Source organism: Ornithorhynchus anatinus, chromosome 13 (genome assembly GCF_004115215.2).
Source record: "Ornithorhynchus anatinus isolate Pmale09 chromosome 13, mOrnAna1.pri.v4, whole genome shotgun sequence".
In the NCBI taxonomy this organism is placed as follows: Eukaryota; Metazoa; Chordata; class Mammalia; order Monotremata; family Ornithorhynchidae; genus Ornithorhynchus; species Ornithorhynchus anatinus.
The window spans coordinates 31,671,542-31,685,175 of record NC_041740.1 but is presented as its reverse complement, the minus strand read 5'-3'; the positions used below and the strand labels follow the sequence as shown (position 1 = coordinate 31,685,175).

Below are 13,634 nucleotides of genomic sequence, written 5' to 3'. Positions count from 1 at the left end.
CGTTTCGAAAATGAAAGATGCAAATGCTGCTGGCGCCCTTAGAAAAGTTAAAGCTTTCTTCTATGACTCGCACATGAAAGCTGACTCTCTCAGCATAATTGGACTCACTTCCGTACCCCAAAGGGAAATCCTGGTGGTTTTGGGTTCTGCCGATTAATATCTGAATGGACACCTGGGCAACAGAGAGAGACCATCCCCGCCCGTTGACGGGCTTGGCAGGCTTGGGGTCGATTCGGCTGGGAAGAGGGGGCCCGGCGGTCTGAGACTTACCCCCAGGGGAGCAGAGATCTGAATCCCCCACTAGACTGAAAGCCCATCATGGGCCAGGATTGGGTCTGCTAATTCTAATGCTAATCCATTCCAAGCGCTTAGTCCAGTGCTCTGCCCAGAGTAAACGCTCAGTAAATACTATGGAATGAATGACAAGCGGCGGAGGTGGCTAGAGAAGCAGCGTGGCTCAGTGGAAAGAGCACGGGCTTTGGAGTCAGAGGTCATGGGTTCAAATCCCGGCTGGGCCTTTTGTCAGCTGTGTGACTTTGGGCAAGTCACTTCACTTCTCGGTGCCTCAGTTACCTCATCTGGAAATGGGGATTAAGACTGTGAGCCCCAGGTGGGACAACTTGATTCCCTGTGTCTACCCCAGCGCTTAGAACAGTGCTCGGCTGCGCTTAACAAATATGAACATTATTAACCCAAGACCTGCGAGTCCCGGGGGCGGCTGCCTAATCGAAGCGCCGCGGCTCCCGGAAGGGGGGAGGTGGGCGGGGAGTGGGAGGGGTCCTCCGACGGGGCAGCCCCTCCCCCTCCCCAGGCTCCGCCCCCCGACTCGGACCCCGCCCCCTGGTCCAGGCCCCGCCCCCTCGGGCCGCGCGGGCCGGCGCCGGCAGCCGCCCGTCTGTCCGGCTGCAGCCAGCGCCCGTCCCCGCAGGGCCATGGGCCCGCCGCCCCGCCGCAGCCGCCCCCTTCTCCTTCTCCTTCGCCTTCTCCTTCTCCTTCGCCTTCGCCTTCGCCTTCGCCTTCGCCTTCGCCTTCTCCTTCGCCTTCCCCTTCGCCTGCCCCTTCCCTTTCCCTTTCCCCGCAGCCGCCCCCGCCCTCGCCCCCGCCCCGGCCCGCAGCCGGCCGGGTCTCCGTGCCCCACCCGGGCCGCCGCCTGGATCTGCTGCTGGGCGCTGCTGGGCTGCAGGACCGCGGCAGCCGGACCCCCCGCCGCCGCCACTGCCGCGCTGCTGCTGCCTCCCTGCCAGGAGGTGAGGGTGCCCTTAGCCCCTCGCCCACATCCGACCGGGACCTCATTCGTCCACCTTTCCTCCCTCCCCCTCTTCGCCTTTCGTTCAATCGTATTTATGGAGCGCTCACTCTGTGCAGAGCACTGGACTAAGCGCTTGGAATGCACAGTTCGGCAACAGAGACCATCCCTGCCCAATGACGGGCTCACAGTTCCCCTCCTTCCATCCCTCCCGTTCCCCCTCCCTCCTCCATCCAACAGCCCTTCCTCCTTCCCTCCCCATCCATTCCTTCATTCGGTAGTATTTATTGAGCGCTGACTCTGTGCAGAACACTGTACTAAGCGCTTGGAATGAACAATTCGGCAACAGAGACCACCCCTGCTCACAGTTCCCCTTCTTCCATCCCTCCCTTTCCCCCTCCATCCAACAGCCCTTCTTCCTTCCCTCTCCATCCATTCCTTCATTCAGTAGTATTTATTGAACGCTTACTGTGTGCAGAGCACTCTACTACGCGCTTGGAATGAACAATTCGGCAACAGAGAGAGACCATCCCTGCCCAATGACGGGCTCACAGTTCCCCTCCTTTCCCCCTCCCCTCCTTCCATCCCTCCCTTCCCCCCACTCCATCCAACAGCCCTTCCTACTTCCCTCCCCATCCATTCCTTCATTCAGTAGTATTTATTGAGCGCTGACTTTGGGCAGAGCACTCTACTACGCGCTTGGAATGGACAATTCGGCAACAGAGAGAGAGCATCCCTGCCCAATGACAGGCTCACAGTTCCCCTCCTTTCCCCCTCCCCTCCTTCCATCCCTCCCTTTCCCCCTCCGTCCATCCCTTCCCCTCCATCTCTCCCTCCTCCATCAAACAGCCCTTCCTCCTTCCCTCCCCATCCATCCATCCCTGAGATGCCGGCTTCCCGCGGTTGGGGGCAACTTTGCTGGGATAGCAATGGGGTGTTTATGGTTTTTTTTTGTTGGGTTGGTTTTTTTTTTTTGGCCTGGGGAGTGGGGGAGGCTTTCATTGAGCTCGCCCTTGTCCCCAGCTCGGGGTTTAAAGGCAGGGAAGGGACGGGGGATACCCCGAGGCATGGGATTTTCCCGGCCACCGGACACGTCTCCCTTCCCATGCAAGTGGGAGCCGCACTGTCCACCCCGCGTTGTCCTCTGGTCCCAAGGCCCCCGTCGGCGGATCTGTTGGGATTAGTGTTGCCCTGGCAAAGGCAGGCGGTAAAGATGGGGAAGGGGAGAAGAGTGAGCTGTGGGGAGAGGGGATCTTTACAGGAATTCAGTGAAGCGGAGAGAAGCCTGTCTCGACCATTTGGAGATGCTAAATCACCTGGCCGGAGCAGTTGCCAATGAGGTCTTTTTGTAGCGTGAGCCTACATTGTTGGTTTACTGCTGCTGCGAAGGATGAATTATGGTTGTGAGAGAGAGAGAGAGAGAGACAGTCGCTGCCTCCTGCTGCTGTCAGAACCAAACTCCATTGCCCACAATGTGCCGTGGGGCCCTGTTGGCCACTTGCACTGTTTATCTACCCCTAGGGCTGGCTTTACAGACTGTGTCCATTGGAACGGAAGGAAAGATGAGGTCAGAAGTGAAGACCCATTTAGGGAGGCGATCCCGGAGAGGATTATTGAGAGGGCTTGTAGGGAAATACGGAAACAGGTCAGTTCATTTGGAAAGAAAGAGCTGATAAGGCAGCCGATCTGTCAGGGTAACAAGACCAGATCTGAGGCCGGTGCCCCTTCTCTCCTCACACTCTACCCAGGTTGGGGTTAAGGAGGTACCTTGTTCTGAAAATCCTTGGTTCCGTCTTCGTCCCTGGTGTACTTTTGATGGAGTCATCCACTGAAGCCGCCTACGGGGTGAACCGGATTCAAGGGAAAATAAAAGTGTTGTCTGCCAGGATGCAGTTGTGCTTCGGCTGAGGGAACGTGGCAAGCCGCTGACTTAATTTGAATTGATCAATAATATTAATCACAACGGTGACAGTGTGCTCTCCTGCTTTTTATGAAAAGCAGAGGTACAAGGCAGAGCCCCTGGGACTGCAGGAAGGGGAGTAGGGGGGGAGGGGGCTTTTGGTGGGCAGCAGGATAGACCACTCCAGGTCCTCCACTCGTTATGGGCCACACTTATCTTCATCTCCTATGGACCTCATTAATAATAATAATAAAAAAATTATGGTATTTAAGTGCTTACTACATGCAAGTCACTGTATTGAGCTTTGGTAAATAATGATTATAGTATTTGTTAAGCACTTACTGTGTGCCAGACACTGTTTTAAGCGCTGGGGTAGATACAAGGTAATCAGGTTGTCCCATGTGGGGCTCACAGTCTTCATCCCCATTTTACAGATGAGGTTACTGAGGCACAGAGAAGGGAAGGGGCTTGACCAAGGTCACACAGTAGACAAGTGGCAGAGCCTAGGATTAGAACCCACATCCTCTGTCTCCCAAGCCTGTGCTCTTTCCACTAAGCCACACTGCTCCCCTACCTAAGCACAAACTTCTGTAGCTAGCCTCTTTTCCTAGAGAAGCCCATGCGGGCGGCCTTGGGGCCAGAGGACCTGGCTTCTAATCGTGGCCCTTTGTCTGCCCTTGGGCAAGTCATTTAAATTCTCTGTGCCTGTTTCCTCATCTGTAAAATGGGGATCCAGTGACTGCTCTCCCTTCTATTTAGAGTGCCAGTCCCCTGTGGGACAGGGACTGCAACTGACCTAATTAACTTATGTCTACCCTAGTGTTTAGAACTGTGTTTGACTCATAGTAAGTGCTTAACATATACCATTATTATTATGGATGTTACGATGCTGATGCTGATGATGTGTGCCACTGCTTGATTCAACAAGGAATGCTCTGTTAGGTTTAGAATTTGCTCCTGGACTATGATTGGCTGGGAAGGCTGGGCCCTGGGGTGGGCAGAAGGAGGAACTGGGACAACTGGGGCAACAGGGGTAAATATCATTATCATCAATAGGATGAGAGAAGAAAGATGGGCAGGGAATAAGAGGTTGGAGCCATCAGGATGGATGAGGAAGAGAGAAAGTCTGGCTAAAGAGGGGCCGGGACAGGGAAGGGGGGCAGGGTCTTTTGGGGTCAGACTGGGTTTTCGTTATAAATAATTTCTTAAATGGGAGAGTCCGTACTCTTGAATAAAGCTGTATTATCAGGATTTGCAGTTGGACGATATGATGTGTTTCAAAGTATTACTCTTCTTTTCTTTCCCACTTGGCATCAGTCCAAGTTAATGAGGTGTCTGTCGAGTAAAATGGACTGAAATTAAATGGAGTAAAAAGGTCAGGCGTTGGGAAAATAATCCTGTAGGAACTGTTTCACGGTTGATGAATTAGGGCAGCTTTCTAGGTGTGAACCACTTCTGCATTGGAGAAACCAATGGACAGTTGAAATCTGGGAAAAATTGAAACCGGTAGCTGGGTGTGAATGACTGGGGTTCAGTCATTACCTTTGCTGACTACAAGAGAGGGCTACCTTTTTGATTTACTAAAAGCCTCTTCACACTTGCTCCTCAGATTCTAGGGCTAAGTCTCCCTTTTTCTGCCCATAAAAGGTGATGGCAGTGTCAGTTACTTAAAGATTGTGAGGAAACAGCTCTTACATATCATCTGCCACTTACCTCAAGGGGATTTGTTGTTGTCTTATGCTGTTGAGTCGTGTCCAACCCATAGCGACGCCATGGACACATCTCTCTCAGAACGCCTCACCTCCATCTGCATCATTTTGGTAGTGTATCCATAGAGTTTTCTTGGTAAAAATATGGAAGCAGTTTACCTCCTTCCTCTTTCCACGCAATAAACCTGAGTCTCCTCCCTTGACTCTCTCCCATGTTGCTGCTGCCCAGCACAGGTGAGTTTTGACTTGTAGCAGATTGTCTTCCACTTGCTAGCTTCTGCCCAACCAAGGAATGGAATGGATATGTCTCTGCTTGACTCTCCCTCCGGTAGTTGAGACTGGTAGAATATTGGAAACTCTCCAGGTGCGACCCTGAGAGCTGTCAAGGGGATTGGGAAAGGAGAATTTGTTTTCAAGTTCTGAGAATTGAGGTTATCCTGGTTTCCCAAGGGTGTGGGTAAGGCAGGCAGTAACACGATAGCACATCTGTAGTTGGGACAGAACAGACCAGGATGAAGGAAGAGGTTACACTTCGAGGGACCAGTTCTCTCACATGGCTGTTCTTTTTAGAGGAGATGTCTGTCAAAGACCTGAGCTGCTCAGTTCCTGTTTTTAACCAAAGAGTGACTGCTGGGTTCCTATTTGGGCAGGGTGTGTGGAAAGGATTCAACACCGCTTTGTCTACCATCTGTGATTAGGACGGCCAGATGTTTAGTTCCTAGCCGGCCTCTCCCCTTGCCTGGTGCGGTTAGAGCATCCGGTTTCTTTGTGTCTGGTAGTTTTATTGTCAGTGTCCAGGCTACTGCCACTCAGATGCGATTCCTGTTTCCAGAGGACCTTCGGAGGGGGAATCACAGCTTCTGGGGTCAAGGGTGCCCTTGGACAAATGCTCCGCTAAACTCAGCGCATTTCAGCAAAATGGCACATATATGATCTGAGATACAGTATGCTTGGTCTAATGCATGTGGCATCGCGTGTGTCTCTATTTGTCAAAGTATCTCCTGTCTGTGACCTTGAAAAATGTTTTTAGTACTGGATGAAGCAGCTTAGCTAAGGCATGTGAAGCGGAGTGTGGCAGTTATATTGTTCCACAAGGCCATATCTTCTTTTTTAGAGAGATCTGTAGGTTTCAAAGGAAGGGAGAGCTAGGGAAAATAAGGGAGACATTTTTCTTTGTTTCATTATTTTAAGCCTAAACAGTATCATCTGGGAGAAAAATGGCTACTAGCTAATGAGAACAAACCAGCAATGTTGAATGGACCCTACTGACTGGTTCAAAGGAAGAAGCAGGCAATCAGTGGTATTTATTGGGAGTTTACTGGGTGGAGAGCGCTGTGCTAAGTGCTTGGGGAGCTGCAATACAACAGAGTTGGTAGACACGATCTCTCCCTTCAAGGAGCTTACAGTCTAGTGGGGGAAACAGACATTAAAATGAACTATAGAGAAAGGAAGCAATAGAGTGGGTCAGGGAGGAGTGAGTAGCAAAGCACTGAGGAAGTACAGGCCCACATGTATAGGTGAGGGAGAATAGGGTGGGGTGATGAAAAGGAAAGTTTTCTGAGGGACATATGAGTTTTGAAGTTGAGGTGCGTGGTGGTCTGTTGGATATGAAGGGGGAAGGAGTTCCATGCAAGAGGAAGGGTGTGAGCAAGGAGTAACGGCGAGAGAGACGAGAGCCAGGCATGGTATATTGATGTTAGAGGAGCTAAGGGTGTGGGCTGGGTTGTAGTTGGAGAGGAGCAAGGATAGAGAGAGCTGGTTGAGTGCCTTAAAGCCGATGAGGAGGAGTTCTGTTTGATATGGAGATAGATAACCTTTGGAGGTTTTTAAAGAATGGAGAAATGTGTGCAGAATGACTTTTCTTGAAAAATGATCCGGGCAACAGAGTGAAATATGTACTGGAATGGGGAGAGGCTGGAAGCAGGAAGGTCAGTAAGGAGGCTGATGCAGTAGTTGAGGCGAGTTCTGACAATTGGAGCAGTTTGGATGGCGGGGAAAGGGAGTCATTGTGAAAGGGTTAAATTTTCTGGGTTGGAGCAGGGAAGGGGCCCAAAAGGAAATGTTACATTAGGGCTTCAAGAGGAAAATTATCAGTGGGTCTTTGAGATATCTGTGCAGAATTGCCTGGCACCCGGCTTCAGCAGTTCATTATCTTTTATCTTTGACCATGACACCTAAGTAATGGTGTCTAATTACAATAGGCAGCTCTTAACAGCCAGGATCTCAGAGCTTTGCAAACATTAACTCATTAGTGTTCTTAGTATTTCCTGCAGATGGGTTAAGATTAAATGGCTGTTTGAGAGTTTACAGCACATTATCTTTTAAGTCTCTAGGCTTTAGGCCTTGCTATTGTTTGGTAAAGTCATAATTGGCTTCCTAAATATGGGAGAAACTCCCTTCATTCCATTGTGAGGATGTCAGTGCTATTTATTGAGCTCTTACTTTGTGCTGAGCACTGTACTAAGTCCTTGGGAGGAATACAATAGAGGTAATAGGCATAATCCCTGCCTTCAAGGATTTTGTCATCTAGTGGGGGAGACAGGCTCTGAAATAAATTTCAGGTAAAGGGCTGTTACAGAGTTTTGGGGTATATGTATGAATGTTGTAGGGAAGGGGAGGTGTAGGGTAAGTGATTAGGAGGTGAGAACTCAAATGCATCAGTGATACAGTAGTGGGAAAAAGTGGTGGAAGATGAGAGGTTAATCAGGAAGGCTGACCTGGGTTTTAGTCCTGGCTTCGCCACTTGCCTGCTCCGTGACTGTGAGGAGTCACTTAACTTCTCTATGTCTGTTTCCTCATCTGCAAAATAGGGACTCAATACCTGTTCTCCCTCCTGTTTAGGTTATGAGCCCCTTGTGAGACTTGATTTAGTGGTTGACATATAGTAAGTGCTCAACAGATGTTGTTGTTGTTATTACTAATAGATGTGACTTTAGTGCTTTGAGAATTTGAAGAGTAATGGTCAGCCAGTTGGGAAGGGAGAATTCCAGGAAGGAGGGAGCACACTGAGCAAGAAGTCAGTGGTGGGAGAGACGAGAGCGAGGCACATTGAGAGGTTGGCATTAGAAGAGCAAAATGTTCAGACTAGATTGCAGCAGGAGGAGAGTGAGGGCTAAGTGGGATGGAGAGAGATGACTGAGAGTCTTAAAGCTGATGGTCAAGAGTTTCTGCTTGACGCAGAGAGGAATGGCAACAATTGGAGAATTTTCAGGAGTGGGGAGACAAGAGTAGAATGTTGTAGAAAAATGATCTGGGCAGTAGAATGAAGTATGAACCAGAAAGGGAAGGGGGTAGTTGGGGAAAGAGACAAGGGGAAGATCAGCAAAGAGGCTGATGCAAGAGTCCATACAGGCTGTGGCAAGTGTTTGGACCAGCATAGACATAATTTGGTTGGAGATGATGGGATAGATTCTAATTCCATTAGTGTGCAAGGCCATACCTATATAGTTGTTTCTGCCCTATGTTGACGAGGCCACTATGTGTATCTTTTACAGTTTATACATATTCATTGTTTTTGTACCCCTTATTTTTAAAGTGGGAGTTTGCGTAAGAGAGAATGTAGTCCTATTGGATGATAATTTGCTCAGAGGCTGCTGAGATAAATTTACAAATATTTGAATTTACCAAATTCTTACCAACAGTAAGCAAAAATGTCCTCTGTGTTTAATGCAACTTTCTAAATTCAGAAGTTAGAATACTTGATCATTTAAGATGCAGATTTATTGGAGCCTTCTGTATTAAGGAGTCTTATGATTATTGATACCAAGTGCCAAGGTATACCAGGGAGATAGTTTAAAATAAAAAAGCAGTTCATGGTTAGTATGGGCCTCAGTGATTTAAGCGTATTTTTAACATGCTGTCACTGAGCAATTCATCAGAGAGATGTATGTATTTTTAGGAGATTATTGGAAACCACAGAACCAATTGCATATTCTTACTTAAAAAAAAATCCCTCTGAATTTAGGTCTCCAGTTATGGAGCCAAGTGATACACCAATTCCTAATCCAGAAGTGCTAATTGGTTTGACTCTGGTTTAATAGCAGTTTAGTAAAAAGCCTCCACTTTCTGCATCCTCTGGATCGGAGAACTGATCCTCTCCCTTCTGCCCCATCAAATCTAACTGATAGAAGTTGGGTTGTTCAGGTGGTGGATTATTCAGGCCCCAAGATAGTAAATGGACTGAGTGTGTGGGCATTTGTTATTTGCCTCTTGTCCAGCCCCCATCACGCTGCTGCTCTCTGTGTAACCTGGAAGTGGCCAGAAACCTGCTTCTCAGGGTCGCCACCAAGCAGGAGAGTAAACTGTATTTTAGCAATAGCATTCCACTCTGGAGCAAGGTGGATTTTTGATTCACCCATTGCGACTGTTTAGTAGGCTAAGTTGCGGGAGAAATACTTTCTGCCAGCCCCATTTTCAGGCTGAAGATCATGCTTACTATGTGCGGAGCTCAGTACTAATCGCTTGGGTGAGTACACCGTGGCGGACATGTTCTCTGCCCATAGCAGGCTTACAGTCTACAGTGATCAGTCAATCATATTTATTGAGTGCTTACTGTGCGCAGAGCACTGTACTAAGTTCTTGGGAGAGTACAGTATAGCAATATAACAGACACATTCCTGACCTATAGAGAGTTCAGAGTCCACAGTGACATGTTCTGCTGAGCACGATGGAGGAGGCATGGACCTGCTGCTTTGGAATTAAGGACCTGGGCAAAGGAATCAGTGAAGCTATCATGGGTGGTTTGCACACTCTATCTCTCCCACTGGATGTGCTCCAGCCAGGTCCTGGAGGGCATCGAGTGAGTAAGAGGGGAGGGCTGCAGCTCATTGCAGACTGCCCCCCTAGGTTTATTTTACATGCTGGACCCCTTGATGATCAACGGCTGTAGTGTAGTGCCAGTAATAATTGTGGTATTTAAGTGTTTACTGTGAGCTGTTCTAAGCATTGGGGTGGATACAAGATGATTGGATTAGACACAATCCCTGTCCCACAAGGGGCTCACAGTCCTAATCCCTATTTTACAGATGAGGTTACCGAGGCCCAGAGAATTGAAGTGACTTGTCCAAGGTTACCCAGCAGACACATGGCGGATTTGGGATTAGAACCCAGGTCCTTCTGACTCACAGGTCTGGGCTCTTTCCACCAATTTCTCAATGCTTGTGCCCTTTGAGCTGTAACTGAGGAGGGGGTTCCTTGGAGGCCAGTGTGGCCTTCACCGCCCAGATTAGCTAGCTGTTTTTCAGCATTCTTGTTGGGCTGGTCTGTCTTGTGAAATGTCCTAGGTGGTTCTCAGTCAGAAACCTTGCCCGCTGATGGAACAGCCATTCCCTTCTGGCGAAGCTGGGCTTAGTCCCCAGAGCTCTTGATTCCTAGGACCAAGCTCTCTTCCACTGGCCCCAGAGTGGGGCTGGGTGGAAGGATAGGTTTCTAGATTCAGTTGTGGAAAAGCCTAGCCTCTTCCTTTTGGGACCTGTTTATCCTTCTTGGCTTTGTGCCCAAACTCACCAGGTAGGGAAAAAAGTTGCCCTGCCAGGTAGTATGGTGAAACTGACCCAATCAATCTTTTCTGTAGTTCTGATGCCAGCCTCCTGATAGGGTTTACTTGGTTCAGTTGTTTTTGGGCTTTCATCAGACCAAGTGCTTTTTTTTGGTAGTGGGAGGTCAGTTTGACCCTGCAATAATCTCATACAGTGGGGTCTGAAGAATGCTTTCAGTCTCAGGACTCCTATGATCCTGTCTCCTTGGAGAGAAAACTGGAGGCAGAGGCAGGGGCTGGGTGTGTGCTCTGGAAATGCAGTGTCAAATCATGCTAATAGTTGTAGGTTTTGGTTCAGCCCTTACCATGTGCCAGGCACTGTGCTTAATGGTGAGGTAGAAAAATGGAGAGTCCTACCTGGGACTCACAGGGTGAGGGGAAGGGAGTACAACTGTGAAATTGCCATTTTGCAGATGAGGAAACTGAGCATGGAGAAGGCAAATGATTTGCCCCAGACCACATAGCAGACATGTGGTAGAGCTAGGATTAGAACTCAGTTCTTCTGCTCCCAGTATTGTGCTCTTTCCATTAGGCCTTTTTTAAATGGCATTTGTTAGGGGCTTACTGTGTGCCAAGCACTGTTCTAAATCCTGGAGTAGAGACAAGGTAATCAGGTTGGACACTGTCCCGGTCCCCCATGGTCTCACTCTCCTAATCCCCATTTTACAGATGTGGTAACTGAAGTACAGAGAATCGAAGTGATTTGCCCCAAGGTCACACAGTAGACAAGTGGTGGGGCTGGGATTAGCACACAGGTCCTTCTGACTCCCAGGCCCATGCTGTAGCCATTAGGCTATGGTTGTTAACTATCCCTTTGGTGGGAAAGGCAACTAACTTTCTAGTTCTTTTTCTTGACTGGCATGACTTTGTCTTTCTCAATCACTCCTGTGTACGTACAAGGTAGCGTTCTGAGGTTCTTCCCTCAAGCAATGCCGCAATGGGTATGTGCTAAAATCAACATAAGACAGTCAATGCCAGAAAGATCTTATCAAGGTGAACCGTGTTACTTGGGACAATTTCTCGGAAGTGGAACAATGTCCGCATACTTATAGATACAAATGTATCTGTATTTAACAATATTTGTAGCAGTACAATTTGCATATATGATATGCAGCTTCTTCAAGTTGTTTTAGGGACTATACACCTTTCCGTATGCAGCTTTGGGTTGGCCACTGACAGCCCTCCCAAACTCCAGACGGTGAGATGTCTCAGGTATCACAATAGGCCAGGACATCGTAATTGCTATTTTGCAGGCTTAAACCAATTTTGAGCGATCCTAGAGCACTTCTTGGTGGTAGTGGGGGAATCCCTGAGCCCCTCATTTACTCCAGAGCCCCATGTTCCCCTCCAGGACCCAAGTGTACTGTCCCGCCAGGTCTGAACCACAAATGTTGGCACCAAGAGCCAATGCAGAGGCAGGGTTCGATGCCCAAAATTTTTAGAAGGGCATAAAGGAAGGGGTCTGAAATAACAACAGTGGTTGGGAACAGGCCATCCCCAAACTGGGCTGTCGAATTTAAGATTGGACTTCCATTCTGGACTCATTTTTATTGAGGCCTCTTCCTCCTTCCTGGTAGAACACTAATTTCCTCGATTGCATGAATGGCTTTCTTTGGACTGGTCTTCCTTCAGGTTAATCTCTCCCTCTCCCCCTAGGCCTACTTCTCATTCCTCTTTCAGGCCTTTTTTTGCATCTCCCTCCTTCCCGGCACTATCTCATTTTAGTGGGCCCAGATTGCTGGGTGACACTGTGGGGTGTCCAAGGGATTTAGAAAAATGGATTTCTGTCTCATTCTGTCTGAATGAATGTCGGCCCAAGTATGCCCTGCAGTCAGCCGCTGAGAGATAGAAGATAAAAATGAGTTAGAAAAGTGATTTGCAGCAGCACAAATACTTTATTTGGGGGCTGGGGTCAATATGAGAAGCAGAGGGGCCTAGTGGAAGGAACACAGGTTTGGGAGTTCAGAGGATCTGGGTTTTAATCCCTGCTCCATCCCATGTCTGCTCTGTGACCTTGGGCAAGTCACTTAATGCCTCACTTATCTCATATGTGAAATGGGGATTAAGACTGTGAGCCCCATGTGGTACATGAACTGTATCCAACCTGATTAGCTTATCTCTACCCCAGCACTTAGTACAGTGCCTGACACTTAATGCTTAACAAAAGCCATTAAAAAAAAAAGTATGGCCTAGGTTTCTGAATTGTCCTTTCTTAGACCCCTTCAAAATGGCCTGTATCAGATATGGCCTCCCTGGAAGCCAATGGCTGGCCGTCCTTTCCCTGGAGTAAAAGGTTTGAGAAGAACTCCCAGTCCACCCCAATTTGGGTTCCAGAGCACCTGCTGTTTCTACCACCTGATTCCTGGGATGTGATGTCACTGGCTCCCAGCATCGCCTTCTCAGGTGGCCCAGCTTGGAAAATGCTGACAAGAAGTTTGTAGATTCAGTCCCCTGCATAGCCATGGACCTGGAGAAGCAGCATGTCTTAGTGGTAAGAGCATGGGCCTGGGCATCAGAAGACCTGGATTCTAATTCCAGATCTGCCACTGACCTGCTGGGTGACCTTGGACGTCACCTCACTTCTCGGTGCCTCACTTCCCTCAACTGTAAAGTAAGTATTAAATTCCTGTTTTCCTCCTACTAAGATGGTGAGGTCCATCGAGAAATCATGTTTATTGAGCGCTTTGTGAGCAGAGCACTGTATTAAGTAGTTGGGATAATCCAAAATAAGAGAGTTGGTAGAGTGCGTTTTCTGCCTACAAGGAGCCGAGACTCTAGAGGGTGAAGCTGTAAACTCCTTGTGGGCAAGGATCATGTCTTCCAACTCTGTTTAGAACACAGTCCCCAGCGCTTTGAACAGTGCCCAGTGCTTAAAAAACAGTGCTAGGCAAATAGCGCTTTAAACAAATACCATCATCGTTATTATTATTATTAAAGTGAGATATGGACTCTTTGACCTAATTAACTTGTATCTACACCAACACTTAGTACAGTGCTCAACACATAGTAAGTGCTTAACAAATACCATTAGCATTATTATTATTGTGTTATTAAAAATAATAATTACTCCATCATAGAAAGTCTTGCTCCTTGTGGGCAGGGAACATGTCTACTAACTCTGTTGTACTCTCCCAAGTGCTTAGTACAGAGTTCTGCACACAGTAGACATTCAACTGATTGATTACAATATAATAGAATTGGTAGGCTCAATCCCTGTTCACAAGGAATTTACAGGATTAATTA

The 13,634-nt window shown here is 48.3% G+C and overlaps 1 protein-coding gene and 1 non-coding gene across 2 annotated transcripts in view; one reads left to right on the top strand and one right to left on the bottom strand.

Annotated features, from left to right (window-relative positions):
• The first annotated feature begins 1,120 nt into the window (after window positions 1-1,120).
• ELAPOR2 (endosome-lysosome associated apoptosis and autophagy regulator family member 2) overlaps window positions 1,121-13,634 on the top strand; it is an 83,998-nt gene continuing 71,484 nt past the window's right edge. The window contains exon 1 of the mRNA XM_007656928.4: window positions 1,121-1,247. The gene's annotated coding sequence lies outside the window, so the exon portion shown is untranslated. The remainder of the gene's footprint in view (window positions 1,248-13,634) is intronic.
• LOC114816350 lies at window positions 5,100-5,237 on the bottom strand. The gene has a single exon (XR_003764113.1). It is a non-coding gene; the product is annotated as a small nucleolar RNA SNORA7 (small nucleolar RNA).